This window comes from Paralichthys olivaceus, chromosome 23 (assembly GCF_024713975.1).
Source record: "Paralichthys olivaceus isolate ysfri-2021 chromosome 23, ASM2471397v2, whole genome shotgun sequence".
Classification (NCBI taxonomy): domain Eukaryota; kingdom Metazoa; phylum Chordata; class Actinopteri; order Pleuronectiformes; family Paralichthyidae; genus Paralichthys; species Paralichthys olivaceus.
Window position 1 is genome coordinate 11,602,978 of NC_091115.1, and position 16,773 is coordinate 11,619,750.

The window sequence follows — 16,773 nt, forward strand, 5'->3', positions numbered from 1 at the left end:
TCTGTGGGAAGCAGTGGCTCCAGGCATTAAATTTGAAGTTGAAAAGATTAGTTGTAAACAGACTGACTGGCAATTCGTGTGGTGTCACTGCTGATTAACAAGGTGGTGAGTGTGCCATCGCGCTGGTGTTCTGGAAGACCCAGAGGATCCTAAAGTCTCAAATCAGTCTTTGTCACAGCCAAAGCCTTGCTGTCGGGCACGGTTCCAAACCTAGACCTTGACTCTGGAACAGATTAGAAGGGACAGCTGCTTTCCTGGAGTCCAGTGGTCGTGCAGGAATTGGGCATAGCTCATCACAATAACAAGGACACACAAGAGAGGGGTGGGGTAAGAGGTGGAGAGGCCATAGCGGCAGTGACTGGATCACAAGGCAACGGTGCACCCTGTGATCGCTAGTGGCCCTGACGCAAACACCGATGACCAGCTGTAAACGGATGAATGCTCACGTTATTAGTCATTTTCATGGCCAGGTAGTTGCTCGCTGTTGACCATTTAGGGGATGAAAGAGTCAAAAGCCCTGTGCTGAATGTCTGATGATTTAGCAAACTGAAGCCACTATCCAACATAAAAAAACAAGCTGCATAAGGTCGACCGCCTTTAAAATTCACCACACTTTGTGTCTCAGTTGACCTGCCTTCAGAAGAAGAAATTGCTAATTACTTTCATAGGATCCATGCCTCAGTAGCAATTCCTTCACAATAATTCTCTTGGTAATTACTTCTGGAGCTCTGCCTCCACTCCAAGGACCAGCTGACAATACGTGTCTGGGACATGATCCATGCAGAAATCCTTCACAAATAAGAAGCTGGGGAATTTCTGGAAGTTCAGGCTTCAGTGATCCCTCGCATCAGAGATCCGGAGTCTCAGTGGCTTTGGCTCGGTATGAGATGTTCCTCCAAAATAATCTTTTGCCAAATAATATTCTCTGGCTTTTCGAGGCAGCGGGTCAGATGCAAAAACTCACCATGGTAGAATACCTTGTTTGATATGGCCAACTGTCATAAGACGCACACACAAACTCCTACACAATCAAAGATGGGCATTTTGTCCGCTAACTGGCAGAAGAGAGCTGCACAAACAGACCACAGACTTAGGGGGACGAGCCAAGGAGCGCCACATACATGCACACAACTCTGCACCCACACACAGAAACAAGCACACAACAGTAACTGATTGCAAAGGAGGAACTTAGATGCTGAAAGTAAGAATCATAAAATTTCTTTCATGTTTGGTCCTGATGTGACAGAAAAAACAATCTAGAAGTAAAAGATACCGTACGAGACAACGATAGAAATACTTGGGCGTTGGCCGATAGCTGCAGACAATAATGGACATTTCATTTTGTGTTTGATAAAGAAGCTGTAAGCCTCACCGGAAGAGACAGGGATCATTATTTTATGTGTAATGCAACATCAGGCTTAAATACTGCTTTCCTAACTTCGTGACATACCTCCTCCAGGCCTGACACTTAATTCTAAAACTATTGAGGATACATAGAAACTCAGCAACACATTGGAGGTAGTTACAGTTTCTAGCCCCATTTTTTTTATCATACTGAGGCAAAAAAATTTCTACCCCCAATGAAACTAGATTTAAATCCACTTGATAAAGATTTGAATTGGGATCTGCACCAACTAATAAAAACACTGATTTTGCAGATGCTTCATGTAGCCACTCAACATGCTACCATATTGTGTGAAAACCTTTGTTTTTAGCTCACACTGTTCTATATTAGGTCTCTACCAGCATGATAGACATAAACATAGAGTAACAGAATTGAAATAAATAGATCTGCCCTACGGTCACCAATATCCAATGCATGTGTTGGACAAACATCTGTCAATATCGGATTGACGCATCATTAATAGATACAGAGGGAAATGTTTAATTTATGAATCAAAATTTTCTCCAACAAAGTTTAGAGCAAACTCTCATTTTCTTGACACAGTTTCAGCTCTGCCACTTGTTGTCTCCTCTCATGTCTCCTCTCCCACATCAATAAAAGCGTCCTTTCACTTTTTACACCTCGACTTTGCTCTGAAAGTCTCTTGATCTCTCCATTGCTACATCAATGCTTTCCCCCTCGATTCTCCCTCCTCCCTTGTTCCCTCCACTTCTACACAGCCATTTGACATCTCCTCTGTTGCTATTCCTACCCAGCCTCTCCAACCATCCGCACCTTAACCAGCCCCCCCAACCCTGCACCACTCTTCTTCACCTTTCATCCTATTGGCCATGGAGCCTGCTTTCTGCCAGGCCCCAGGGTTTATTTCCTGTTTGTCCTGGCGCAGGGGGTAACTTGTCCAGAGAGACCGACTGCTTGGTCGCTGCCAGCTGTGAGCACTTGGCAGAGCTTGGCGCGTGGAGCCAGGTTACACCTCCTGAGACCGAGCGCGGGCATGTACACACACAGACACGTGCACGCAGACAAACACACACACACACTCTCGCCAGTGCTGCCATCTGCTCTTTACAACTATGGGCCACAAGGTAATGTGATGTAAGATGATAAACGAGCTGGTCCGGCCTGATGTAATCATAAAGTGTGTGTGTGTGTGCTGAGCGCGAGAACAAGTGTGTGTCTGTGCAGACAGCAATTGGCAATAAAAAACAGTCCCATTTGACAACCTTCTGTTGGTTCAGATTAATCACAAGCAATCCTGAGTTGCCGACTGCCACAGACAGAGCGCACACGATTCACTTTAACAAGATTCCACCATCAAAAGTTTATAAGATCACATGAAGTGGTGCAGTCATTACTTATCATTTACAGCAGCAGTGACGGTAAAATCTAATGAATATAATGACTTACAATTTGGGTGGTGAATCCAAACATTTCACAATCCTCTTTCCACCTTTAGAATGACACCACAGCTGAAGACTTCACATGCGTTGGCTGCGAGTGAGACACATACAGTAATACTTCCACCTACCCTGCACTTCTAACAACCCCCCCACTCCACCTCTCACTCAGGCTGCAGCAAGATTTCCCCTCTGTGGCACAATTAGTGTGATAACACCGATGCTAATGAGAGCTGAACATTTTCCAGAGATGTGGCATTCATACTGTTGGATAATTAAGACAAGAGTGAACCTGGCAAACATGGTGTCACCTACATGTCGAGAGCGTGCACGCATACGCATACGCACACGCACGCACACACATACACACACACACACACACACACACACACACACATACACACATATGCAGAATCACAGGCAATTTGAGCCCAGGGAGAATAAAATTTAGCAGTGTGTGAAACAGGATGTGAAGATATGAAAATAGACAGCTAGAGGTGAAGAGAGGTAGGAGTAGGTGAGTGTGTGTGGTCTAGGTATTACTCATGTGACCTTAATCTGTTCACACAGTCACACTGTGGTGAAATTTTAAGACGTTTGTCAATGTTGGGGTAATATTTGGTTAAATTAAAGGTAAGGTTAGGGTGAGGCAAGTAACGGTTGGATAAAGGTGATATAGCCTGATCTTTTTTTAGGGCCCAATTTTTCTCTCAAAATATTTATTCCGTACATTGTGCTCTGGTGTTGCAATTTTTTGCTCAAGACAGCTTTGCTTGCTAGCGTCCTCCATTTTCGTAGCAAAGCAACATAACCTTACTGGCTTACTTGACTGACAGGTCAAGACGGCGTGTAATAAGTCAAGCTGATTGTGAGCGCCCTCTTCTGGTTCATGAGACAAACTACTACAGACGGTCTGATGAACTTCTCGATTGTATATTTTAAATTCAAATAGGTCATTACAGTTCAACTATGATCCCCCACGTGTTCAAATGAATGTTTGAATTTCAAATAAAAAGTGACTGCCCAATTACAGGATATATAAAATTCTAATCAAAGGGAAGTCATTACTTTTTTTCTCTCATTTAATCATGAAAAAAATGTTTCCTCGACTCTTAGGGTTTATAAGACTTATCTAAATTCTGCTTTCTAGTTTCAAAGAAATCCAGTGTATTCATTTTCTTAAAAGTTACATGGGATTTTTCTTCAAAGTTTATTGCGAAGCCTACTCATTGAAAGCATTGAACTTCAGCCTCACAAGCGATAAGGAACGCTTTAGGCCTTAAAATCTACACAATCACTCCGACAATGTTCTCATCTCCCACTATCTTCACTTTGTGCCGTATGTCCATACATCAAACAGCAGGCCCCCGCAGCAGCTTTTGGCAAGATAATGTAAGTCCTTGACATCAAATAGAATACAGCTATTAATACCATATCTGGCTATGTGCAGAGACATAATGATCCACTTGCCCCAAGGTAAAATGATGTTGTGTATAAGGGAGCTTTAAGTGTTTAAGTGTTTAGCGTTGAGTAAACTCACTGGGTCGCATTAATAGTTGCTACCACATCAAATATCTGCATCGGCACTACAAACCCTCTCCATCACCACACCTCATACTGGCCTGTGGCACAGTTGTACAGCACGGATGTGTGTGTGAAAATGTGGCTCAACATGTGTGCAGTTGGCGACATACTCTGCCATCATGTAACCATGGCAATGCCAGAGGGATGGCCTGTTTGTGTTTTCCTCTCCAGCTTTCTAATTTCACAGTGATAACATGCAGGAGGAGGAGAGGGCATTGGTGATCAATAGCACAAATCATAGCGGGAGCAACAGGATGGTTCCTGGTAGAGCTTATCATTCATAGCCACTGCACGGGGGGAACACATGAGGAGCAATCTGAAAAAGCAGAAGGTGGATTTGACAGAATCCCAAATGTCAAATGACATGGAGCAGAACATAAAAACATGATGCAGCATTTTAGTCAAGTTTAGTTTCTTTAACGAACCAGTTTGTTTTTCTTATTTTCTTCTTTGGCAAACAGCAAATGGACTTGTGTTTTTATCCAAGGCTCTTTTAAATTCAACTCTTATTTACCATTTCGCACCCAAACTCACACAGCTATGACTAACCTTGTAAATCTGTTGGAACTTTTTACCTTTTACAATTAAGTGATTTTTTTAGATGTATTTAAGGTGAAACTGAAGACTTGGATGTTCTCTCGGGCTTTAGATTGTCCTTAGTTATTTTCACTAACTTTTCCTTTAATCTAATTCATTTTAATTGATTTTACAAGACTTTGGTCAGTTCTGGTTGTTTTAAATGTGCTTTATAAATGAATGTGAGTAACCTGCCTAAGGAGCAATTTTGAGACTCAATGTCCTAAGGCCTGTTCTTAGAATGTGCTTTAACCGATTTAAGCCAATGTGTTTCTATCAGGCTAAAATAATCCTGTTAATTCTCACCCAGCTAATTCAGCTCTTTGTGCTCAGTAGAGACTATTTTGTCTTTTATCAACACCCCACCATTGTAACTATAAGAATGAAAACCATTTGAAATATTTGAAAGTGAAATCACAATGATCATGATCCATTGCAGGTTTGGGTTTGAGGACTTGTTGCTCTGTTGACAGTATCAGCTGAATTTTAAACCAAGCTTTGAACAACCAAGAAATCCAGACTTATGTCAAATCATTAACAATCTAATCTCAATATCCCCATTTGGCTTCTTCAAAGACAAGTGTTTCGAGGAGGACCGACAGATCAAAACGTGAACCCTGTGATTAACAAACGATCCCTTTTAGTGCCAGTGAGTAGCTGAGTAATTAGTGATTCAACCAAATGTTCACTGGGTTTTTACTTGTAAAAAAAGTAATTTAAATTCAATCATGTAAATACCTTTGGGTGTTGGATCGTTGGTAAAAAAAGAAAAAAAAGAAAAGCAATTTGAAGATATCTCGATGGTGTGGAAACTAACGACAGACTATTTTCTTTATTTTCTGACAATTTAAAGAGTAAAAAATAAGAATTACTCTGCAAAATAACTGTAAAGTGTACATGCAGCCCTAGTTTATGATGAAAACAGGACTAAATTACCCTCATTGTGACCATAGGGATTGAGACACATGAGACTGAACGCATGGGAGTTTGCATGAGGCTTGAAGCTCATCTTTATTAATCAGTATCTCACATTAAGTAGTAATCTGTAATGGAGACTTTCCTGGACACTTATTTGTATCAGACAGAATCTTTTTTGCTCCTCAGTTATTATGTTTTATATAAAGCTTTTTGTCTGGCCTTGTTGTTAACATGACCTTGTCTTGCCCTCTGTACTTGCATCGTAGGCATTCATTGTGCAAGAGTATACGGTCAAAGCCCCAAATTAACTCAAAACAAGTGATTCATCTGATGTGTCAAAAACCAGAAGTGTTTATAGTTGTTCTGAACAGCCACACTTGAAAGCAAAGTTAAAAATCAGTCATCATAGAGGAGAGGAGATGCAGTATCATTTTAATATGGGGATACTGTTGCACAATTTCCGACATTCTCTCCTGAAAAGCACAGATTGTGTTGCACTCAGTTGAAAGGGATGGAAATTGTCCCTTTCTCAACTCTGCACAGTTCACCAATCATGGCTTGAAGTGGACTTTAATGCCACATTCTCAGATCTGGCAAGTCACAGATATTGTCAGACATCACTCCCTCATGTGTCCTGCATAGTTATGTGGAAACGGGCATCCAATGCTATTTGACCATCCCACAGGCACTTCTGAAAGAGATCACTGGCAGCTGTGTGTGCCATTACAACAATGTCTTTTTTTTAAATTATTATTCCAAATAAAACAAACGCGTCATTGGGACCTTTTTAAGTTCGAACCATTCCCCTTCCAATTAAGAAGGTGCTCCTCTTGTGTTAGGAAATGGCTCAGGAAATAGAATGGTCATTTTGTGTTTAGAAGGTTTCTGATTGGATCCTTAGCTTCTCAATAAAGTGTCTTACATGGACTAACATTTTATAAAGGGGTCGACAGCCCTTCCAGGAAATTTCAGAAAAATATCCGACTGCAGTGCACGTCTGAGAGCAGCTACAGCGTCTTCCTACTTGTCTAACCAGTATAGTGTAAGCTTAAGCATCTTATTAATCTACATGAAAAGTCAAATCACTTGCACTCGTTCACATTCACTTTATATAGACTCTCTGCCTGCATAATCTGGGGCTTTTGGGAGCTGGGGGAATGTTTACAGATTTTAAGTGAAGGATCAGTCCATTAAGTCATTAGTCTGTGGAATCTAAAGGCTTAGTTAGGGGGGAAAAAACATTAGGGGAACAGTAAAAAGCAGACATTATGAATGGCAGCAGACACGGATAAAACACACCGACATGCAGAGTGGTGAGATAGACACCTGCAGCGTGCACAACCAAGTGTGAAAATGCATGTGAGCGTGCATGTGTTCATGTGTCTTTATGCATGAGTGCTATTGTTTCAAACGTGCCAACAAATCTGAGATGGATATATGTCTGCTTGTGTGTCTGCATGCATGTATGTGTGCGAATGATCATGATGCAACCCAAAACACCACACGCCACAAGCGCGGCAGCACGGTAAGATGACTGTTTCAATTGCCTCCAATTGCATCAGGTCAAGCAGAACGCGTCTCGCTGGTGACAGAATGATAAAACAAATTTTCTTTTTTCCAATCACACGGCTGACAGAGAGAACGAGAAATAGAGACTTGGGGAGATCTGAGGCTTCTTGCATGAGGAGAGTTTCAATTTATGGCTTTTTATAGTCAAGTAATTAACTTAATCTAAAAATATTCAATAACCCCAGCGATTATTCACAGAAGATAAATCATTTTTTGACAGAACTATTTCTCTGGATCATTTCAGGGCTCTATTGCTTTTTATCAGGAGCCATGAGAGATTGTCTGGTAATACGAGGAAATAAGATCAGGTCAGATGCAGATGAAAGCACAACTATTGATTTTTGGCTTTAGACCCTATTGTCGAGCACTGACTATGGTCTGTGTGATTTCACTGGTAATTTCTCTCAAAACATGAGATGTTCACAACACAATTTACAGAACAACAACAAATGAAGTACATTGTGAGTGGCTAGTCAGAAGAATGTCCCATTAAACAGCATATTACATTTTTGTAATAACATTTTGTCTGTACCTGCTCAACATTTCCTGTGAGAGTGAAAGCAATTACCAAACTTTTATCATGCTCTCTGTCACTTATTTAGAATTTGTGGAATCACTTTGATTTAAAAAGGCTAAATACTATTTCCCATACCCTCACCTCTGGATTTGCTTGTGCTTTGTTCTGTCATAGAGAGAGGTGTCTGGAATAATTCCAACATTTTTCAAGATAACTCCCAAAGAAGTCAATTGTCAGATATATCAAAGGAAATGGGCAAATCACAAATTGTCCTAACCACTGACTACAGTAGAAGAATTATCAGTGGTAATTCATACTGATGATTCAAAGCCACAAAATGGATGTTCAAGACAGCTCTTTAAGTTTTTACCTAACTCTTTCTGACAAAGCCAGAAAAAAATATTCTTGAAAGGCTGCTGGATACAAATGTTACATAAACTGAAAATGTGCAATTAACCAGAAGTATGCACGGAGACATTACAACCTACACATGCTGCCAAAATATTAGCATATATTTAGTATATATAATATAGTATATGGTAATAGTGTTGAAGGATCATAATTTGACCTGACTCAACATATTTGAGACATAATGGATAATATTTGAACATATTAAGAACGATATTACACCCCAGAGAAAGACTATGTAATGAATACAATCAAAATCCTCGTACACATCCTTGTATACAATGGAAAATCAGTGGCCTGAAAATGTATGAGAGTGGTAACACATCGAAATCAATAAATATGCATTTAACTACAGCTTTGGGGGTAGTAATTGTAGTGATTCAAGGAAAATTAAGTAAACAAATATATGAAAGTGGCAACCATCAAAAATCTGAAAGAAAATAACATATCAGAGATATGAAGAGATGTTGATAGAGTGAAAAGAGTAGACAGAGAGTGAGGGTCAAAACCACATGGCTCATTCAATTTTTGTGTGTCCAAATGCTATTACCTAACCCCAGAAACATAGTGATTTGGTTCTAAACCAAATAGAGGACTGGAGACAGAGACAAAGCTCAAGCAAGGAGAAAGAGAAAAAGAGGCAACGCCAAAGAAGATAGAAGAATGAATCTCCAACTGTCAGCCTAAATGATGCCTACATCGAGTCAATAATCTCACCCAATGATTAAAGCAGGAGAAATTAGAGAAAGCAAAAGTAGATAAAGAACAAAGTAGAAAAGACAGTGTTCCTGCTGGATGTCAGCAGCTGTGCTCAGGCAACCACTAAGCAGCTCATTAGAGCTAATAACAGCCGTTAATCAGAGGGAGACTCAGAATAGAAGGCTCGACAACAGTGGCCAGACCGTGGGGAGAAAGACGCCGATATTAGTTAACCGCCTACTGGCCAGGATCCACTCCACCGACTACTCAATCTATAGATGGACAAACGAGCCGAGGGAAACGGATACAGAGGAGGAGAGGAGAGTAAAATACAAAAAGAAAAGGCTGAGGCACTTTAATCCCCCCGAAGTGAGAGTGCAAATGAAATACAAACGAGCACAGCGTGCTCTTGCACGCTGTGCTACGACTAAAGCTCCGTGCCAGTGTACAAACAACAAGAGAGATATGAGGGAAAATATGGAGGAGAGAAAAGGAAAAGTCAGGATAAGACACAGTATCGCGCTGAAAGGGCCAAAAATGCTCAAAGTGAAGCAGATGCACCAAATGTAAAACCAAACTGCAGCATCTTAAAGAATATAAACTGAACTGATGGATTCAGGCAGATTATTGATTCAACAGCTAAAGACTCTCCCGTTTAAGTTTCAGAAGAGAATATTCACAGTTTCCAGTGTCAGTTAGATGCAAGCTTCGGTTTTCATCAAGTCAGACTCTCCTTGTTACACACGAGATATCAGCTTCAGTCCATGTTCTATGAGTGTGTGTGTTTGTGGCAGCTCGCCTCACCGGTCTGTGCCCTATGTTTGTGAGTGGTGTGTGGTGTTACTCTGCTGCAGGCATTTCATCACAGCTGACTGACACTCTACTTCCATCTTCCCTGCTCGGTCCCTGGGTGCTTCACCTAGCTCTTCCACCAGCCATCTGCAATGCTGTACCCCCCCTCCACACACACAGGCAGGCACGCACGCACGCACACAAACAAACAAACACGCATGCACGTGCATACATACACACACCAGGCATTTATAGACAAAAACAGTGACAATACAGAGACTGTGTGTCTCCACACATGTTTAAGTGGTCCATTCTCCACACTGGCATTTTCAAAGACCCATTCCGCTGCTCTCTCACTCTCTTCTAATGCTTTGTACAAAATGGTTGTACACCATAAAGTTATATAGGTTCTCCAATTGCCTGCTTCTGGTAGATTACCAACATTTAAGTTGTCCGTCACAGTCAGTCCCTGTTGCAGCATTAGAGAAAGCTTGCTTCCTTTGCAGGTGGGGAGAAACTAGGCACTAGTATTGTGTAGAATGGATCAAACAGATACACACTGTCAAAATTATACACAGAGAGAGTATGTATAAAAGCAGAGTGTCTTGTACATAAATAGGGACAATGCGTCTCCTCTCTCTCCCACTATCCAAAACTGAGGACAATATATCCATGATACGAACGCTGTCATCTTGCGCATTTGGAGCAACTACCTGTGCAGTAAAAATCGAGCTGTAATAAACAGGAAAACATCAACACTTAAGCAATCACTGTGATAGGAACTATCTTAAATGACAGAAACCATCTTGGAAAAATGTATTTGAGTTGTACTGTTTAATTTGGTTCATGTCCCATCCACTAACATGGAGGAGGTGGTGTTTATGACCTATACTGCAGCCAGCCACCAGGTAGAGAATGAGATGCTCTACCTTCACTTTAGTGGAGCTGTCATGTCATCCATCTGTATATACATTTGGGTCAGAGAGGAATATTTAACACATTTCTAACTCTTTGCTAGTCGTACAAAATATCATAATGAAGTTGTTTCACCAATGGTGAAACACCTACTTGAATGCAAAGGCAACCTGATTGGATGCTCACACTCACGAAAAAGTCAGAAGTACATGGATAACAATGAAAAAAAAGTAGTTTGTGTGTTTTGAGAAATTCTTAAAAATGTATATTAAGCCTGAATTAAACCGCAAAAAGACGCAGCATACACTCCTCTGCCAAGACCTGCTTCCTTTTATTCATGCACGAATAACCAAATAATTGTGTATTAAAAAGCAATGAAATCACTGAGACATAGACAACAATTTGTTACTGCCCAATCTTCAATCTGCAGCCCTAATGTGCTAAAACAGTCCCTGGTGTGTGGTAGAAAAGCAGCTGAACAAAACGATATCCAGCATCTGTGTGTTCTGAAAGAATCACAGTCAATCACAGTCAATTAAAGTTAAACAACTGCAGAGACTAAAAGAAGAAATGTTGGCAACATGAGGCTCCTCTTTTTATTTAGAAATACAGCAGTGAAGAAAAACTAAAGACAGATCTACACACACTTTATAAAGAGTTCATTACCTTTGTTCGGCTGCAGTTAGCTCTTAAATACATGGTAAATTATTCTCTCCTTTCTCCTATTTTTCTCCTATTGGTGTAAAGGCATCTTTAGGCATTTTGTGTTGCTGTGCTAATTTTTTTTTTAAACTGTAAAATATCAATGATAAAAAAAAAAAACAGGTGACATGCCGATCTTACTGAAGCCAAGTAAAAAATTTTGTGTGCATAATTTACAAATGTGCCCTCAGCTGACACCTGTTGCTCTGCATAAGTGATGTTGCGAGAGGAAGTACACATTTTCTGCATTTGCGAAAGCTGAAAGTAGCTTTCTGAGAAAAAGGCGTGTGTCTAGGGATCCAAGATGTCTCCGTGTTTTAAAAAGGCTGGCGAGTCGGCGACAACACACACACACACACACACACACACACACACACACACACACACACACACACACACACACACACACACACACACACACACACACACAGACAGACAGACAGACAGACAGACAGACAGACAGACAGACAAACAAACAGACAGAGACAGACAGACATCTTCCATAGTAGTATCAGGATCTCAAACGCACAGGCATATTGCTCCTCTTGCTCCCTCTCTCCTAACAACCACAAGGACACATAACCATAAACTTCCTGATTTTACTAATGACTCTGGTTGCCTGGACACTTTATTTGTGCCCTTACCTCTGCTTGCCCCTCACTAAGTGGTGTGGGTGTGGAGTTGTGTAACTGGATTCTCCCTCGTCAAACCCCTTCCTTTTCTAAATTGCATTGCCGGTGGAAGATGAGCCTCCACTTCTGTTGCAATGAAATGCATTTAAATTTTAAAAACATACTTAACCTAGAACATTTTCAGATTTGTCCCCATCCTTGCTTCCTCCAGGGTGCCCTGCTCACCAAGCACATTATCCTATTTCTACAAGCGTGACAACACGTGTCTGTGAAATGGTACAAAGTGCATCAGGACTTTTAAGAACAAGGATCAATTTTCCTCTCTGAGAGTACATATGTAATTATAATAAAATAGAAAAAACAATACAGACAGTGTTTGACTGAAAAGATAAAGGTATGAATAGCAGCATAGACAGCTCATAAAAGCTGCTGCAGTATGTCAGCAGGCATAAGTGACAGTTAGCAGCCATAACTGTGAATATACTTTGTTAGTGAAATGGAAACTGTGTAAAACTGCTCAATTAATTAACTGTGACCCTTATATGCTGTAGGTCGTTGGATGTGTTTTCAACACTACACAATGCCAGAGCTGCTTTAAAATCATTTAAGAGTTGTATGTATTTGCCACTCGTTGAGGACTAACATTCATAATAAGCATTTGTCTTGTTTTATATTATAATAACTCAAAAGGAAAAAATCTGGTTCTTTAGTGGATGCTTAGCAATATTCACCAGCCTGTTGCAAACCTTTATCTGTCAATCGGTAATTGAAGTGTTTTTAATGAAAAGAGCTGTCTGCTGCACAAGAAACATGGCCTACAAGAGCAGTGATAATGAAGAAATTGAGTCCCCAAAAACCAGCTAATAAGCTGAAAGATGCTAAAAGCTCTACACTGCTGAGGCAAACTGCAAATATGGTGATATTTCTATGTTGGGTCATCACTAAATGTGACATATTTCACGTGACACACAGTAGTTACTCCATTGTTTAAATACAAATATTGATTAAAGCAGCTTTAGGGCTCTTAATTTGAAGTAGCTTCTCTTTAATTTACATTTAGAATAAGGCTGAGCGTCAAAAGAATAACACAATAATAACAGCAATAATAACAGCAATTACTACGATACGATTTTCCTCCACAGACATGTCACTAATGATTTATAAATGTTCAGTATGATTTATTTTCATTCTTAGATAGTGAACACATAAATTAATCACAAACTGCCAATCCCATCGCAGTCACTATGTCATTGGAAAAGTAAGGTTATGGATTACGCAAGGTTTTTTCAGAACTGTTTTGAACGTCTCACATCAGATTTTTCCATGTTTGTCATGTTCTCCGTATAAAGATAATTTTGATACCAGTATTAACCGATTTCTTTAACTTTGATAGAAAAAAATGAGCCTTTAAATTTGAAAAATAAATTGTGAATTGACATTTATCGTGATAATTATTCAAATAGACTGATTTTTTTAAATTTTATAGTAAGAAAATTGTTTGCCATATCGCCCAGCCCTGATTCTGACATATTTTGTCACTTACAAAAAAGAAACTTAACTGTGGAAAAGCTGAAAACAAAATTTAGAACCATCAAATATGTGAAGCTCATAGTTGGGTTTTTAATCAGATTAATCATTTCTATATATTAGAATTACTGGGTTCACACAGTGGTCACAACCATCTCAGTACAGATCTAACTGCTGAATTCCTGGTGAAATCTTAGCAACAGAGAAGCTGTTGCTAGCCACTTTCTGCCTGTTGTGACAAGTTCAGCTTTAAACTGGAGGATGGTGAAAGGGTGGAGCAGGCCATTCTTTCCTAGTTGATGGGAGAAGGAGCTGCCTAGCTCTGCTGCTTCCTGAAAGCACAGGGGCACTTTTTAAGTCGGTCATTTCGCCCCCTCCCCTTTTTTTTTTTTTAAATCTTGTTTGTTTGCTCTGTTGTTTGTCACTTGTTTGTCATTCGCTATACGCTCACTCTTTTTTACTCTTAAGCCGGCCAAGAGATCCTCTGGCTGCTGTTATTTTCTACTACTTTGTCTCCATTCTGGTTCTGCTTCTTTATTATTCACGGTTGTCAAACCCTTACCTCTTCGCATTTTCAGATTCACTGCCTGCTCTCTTTCTCTGTCTCTTACTTGCCTGCTTGTCATCATCTTTTTTTCCCAGAGTGGATCCATACTCAGACATTGGCATGCAGATTACATTATGGATCCACTTGCTAATCAAAGGCTGTTCCTAACATAAAAGGAGGACCGGCCCGCTCTCTGGCCCGTCACGGCCAATCCTGGCCTTAATTAGATGACTTTTATAGTCAGCTACTGGGAGAGGCTCTACGCTATGTAAGATAGGAAGAAGACAGACCAGAACCCCCCCCCCCCCCAAAAAAACCATTTGACTCTCTGAATCAATTTCTCCTTTGACAAGAGGGAGGCCTGCTAGATTTCTTAACAGTCCAAGTGGATTCACAACTTTAGAGGTATTTCTGCCTCCAAGGCACCAGACAAGTTTATCAATAATCCACCAAATGGAGTTTTTCAATTTGGATTAACAGGCAGGTATTAATGGAATCTGGCAGTTGCGAAGATGGAGTGGTTAAGAGGTTGAGCCATCATTCCACACTGCATGATCAAAAGGTAGAAAGAGAGTATGGACGATGAACAAGCACCGCAGTGCCACGACATGGCCAGCATGTGACTCGGAAAAAGACAGCAAATCAGAGCGAGAGAGTAAAGTGACTGAAAAGACTTTGTTGAGAATTAAACAGCTGCAAAACAGGTCAAAGTCTTAATCAGATTCCCCAGCTCAGAGCCTTAGATACCAGCTGTCACTCAAAAACTCACACAGGGCTTTAAACCACTCTGACCTAACAAGCAGGCATTTGGGTCAAGGGTTAGAAAATGAAATCTGAACACCTGCATTAGTGTGAGTGAAAAGGAAAACTAAGTAGCATGTGCTTGCAGAGCAGGCAGAGGTGTCAGTGGATGAAGTAAATGCCCTTAGAGAACTGTGCTACCTGGTGAACAATAAAGAAAGTGGCAATAAATATTGAGGCATTTGTGTGCTTCTATAATGTAAATATGACTTTACCAGTCAAATCTGGACAATGAAATACCACTATTAAACGAAAATAAGATCCATGCTGGTGAGTGATCCACCTCACCTGATAACACTGACCGCCCTCTGGAATCATTTATTCTGAATTTATGAAAACAGATTCCAAACTGAGCTTACTATCATCGTCATTCAAAAAATAAATTCAGATTTGAAGAGATTAAACTTCCTGTTTTCAGCATGTCTTGCGAAGTCATATTTCTTGTATTTATATGACCCATTATAAACAATAGAAGTTGACACAAGACAAGAAAGTGTTTGACAATCATGGCAAAAGAATAACAACTCATGTCTGGATAAAAGAAAGTAAAAACAGTGCAAGTGGGAAATTAAACAAACGATAAAAGCCATTGAGATAAGACATTAGCAGAATCATAAGACAGAATCAGGCTGAATTACATGCAAGATTAAAAAGGTTGGTTTATATTAGATTTAACATTGTCGATATTAGGACAAGATGTGGGGCGCTCCTGAGCTCACAAAGGAGAGAGGAAGAGAGCGGAAAGGATGGGATGCACCTTAAATGAAAAAAGAAAAACAGAATCCAAAAACAAAAGACAGCTAGTAAGAGCAAAAGAGCACAAAAGCATGAGATGGTATATCTCTACTTTCTACCCCTCCACAAAGGAGCAGAATTAGGCCCACCTCATGAAAGAACCAAAGATCACTTCGTACCAGAAAACAAGAGACAACAACAACAACAACAACGCGGCTCATCAGCCCATCATGTAAGACGCAAGCCAGGCACGTTTGAAGGTTTGTTGGCTGCGTATGTTGTTCAAGGCTCATCAGCACATGGAGATGCAGGGGAACAAAGCGCGGGGCGATGCTTTGATGATCTGACACTAAGCCCGACTCACCCACAGAGAAAGGCAAAAAGAGAGGAAAAACAAATGCAGACAGAGGTAGGCATGGATAAAGAAAGGAGTCGGAAGTAAGAGGGCTGAGAGAAATGGCAAATGAAACAAGACACAGGAGATATGTAACAATGAGAGGTGAAAGACAAGAGGATAAATGAAAAAAAGAGTCACTGCTTTATATATCCCTGTATCACACAACTTGTCACAAGGGTTGGGAGACATGTAAACACTTTCATGATGATTTATCATCCTAATAATACATTTCACACAACAAGCAATTTATCTATGCAATCTGCTGTTTGTATTTTTGATTTAGCAAATGAATCACAACTAAAGGTTAAGAAAACCGTTACACATCATTTTGCAGAGCTAAACACACTGTCATCTGATGTCTTTGTGTAACCAAAACAAAATACATACTGCTACATAATTCAAAATAATACAAATGTTAACAACATACTATGACATTAAGTAGTCATTCCAACTCTTAATTATTCCAAAATCAATTCTGATTGAAGTTGTACTGTGGAAATGTTTCGAGAATCTAATATTGTCTAATGATCACAGCAGAGATAAACACAACTCTCATGAAGGGTATAATGTTGCAGTTTGGTTGAAACCCTTATATTGAGGTGTTGATTGAATCTTGGAGGGTGTACTATAGTCTGTGGTGGTACTAACTATC

At 40.1% G+C, this 16,773-nt stretch overlaps 1 protein-coding gene across 3 annotated transcripts in view; it reads right to left on the minus strand.

Moving 5' to 3' along the window:
- tbc1d22a (TBC1 domain family, member 22a) overlaps positions 1-16,773 on the minus strand; it is a 162,199-nt gene that overhangs the window by 59,892 nt on the left and 85,534 nt on the right. The gene's annotated exons all lie outside the window — the stretch shown is intronic.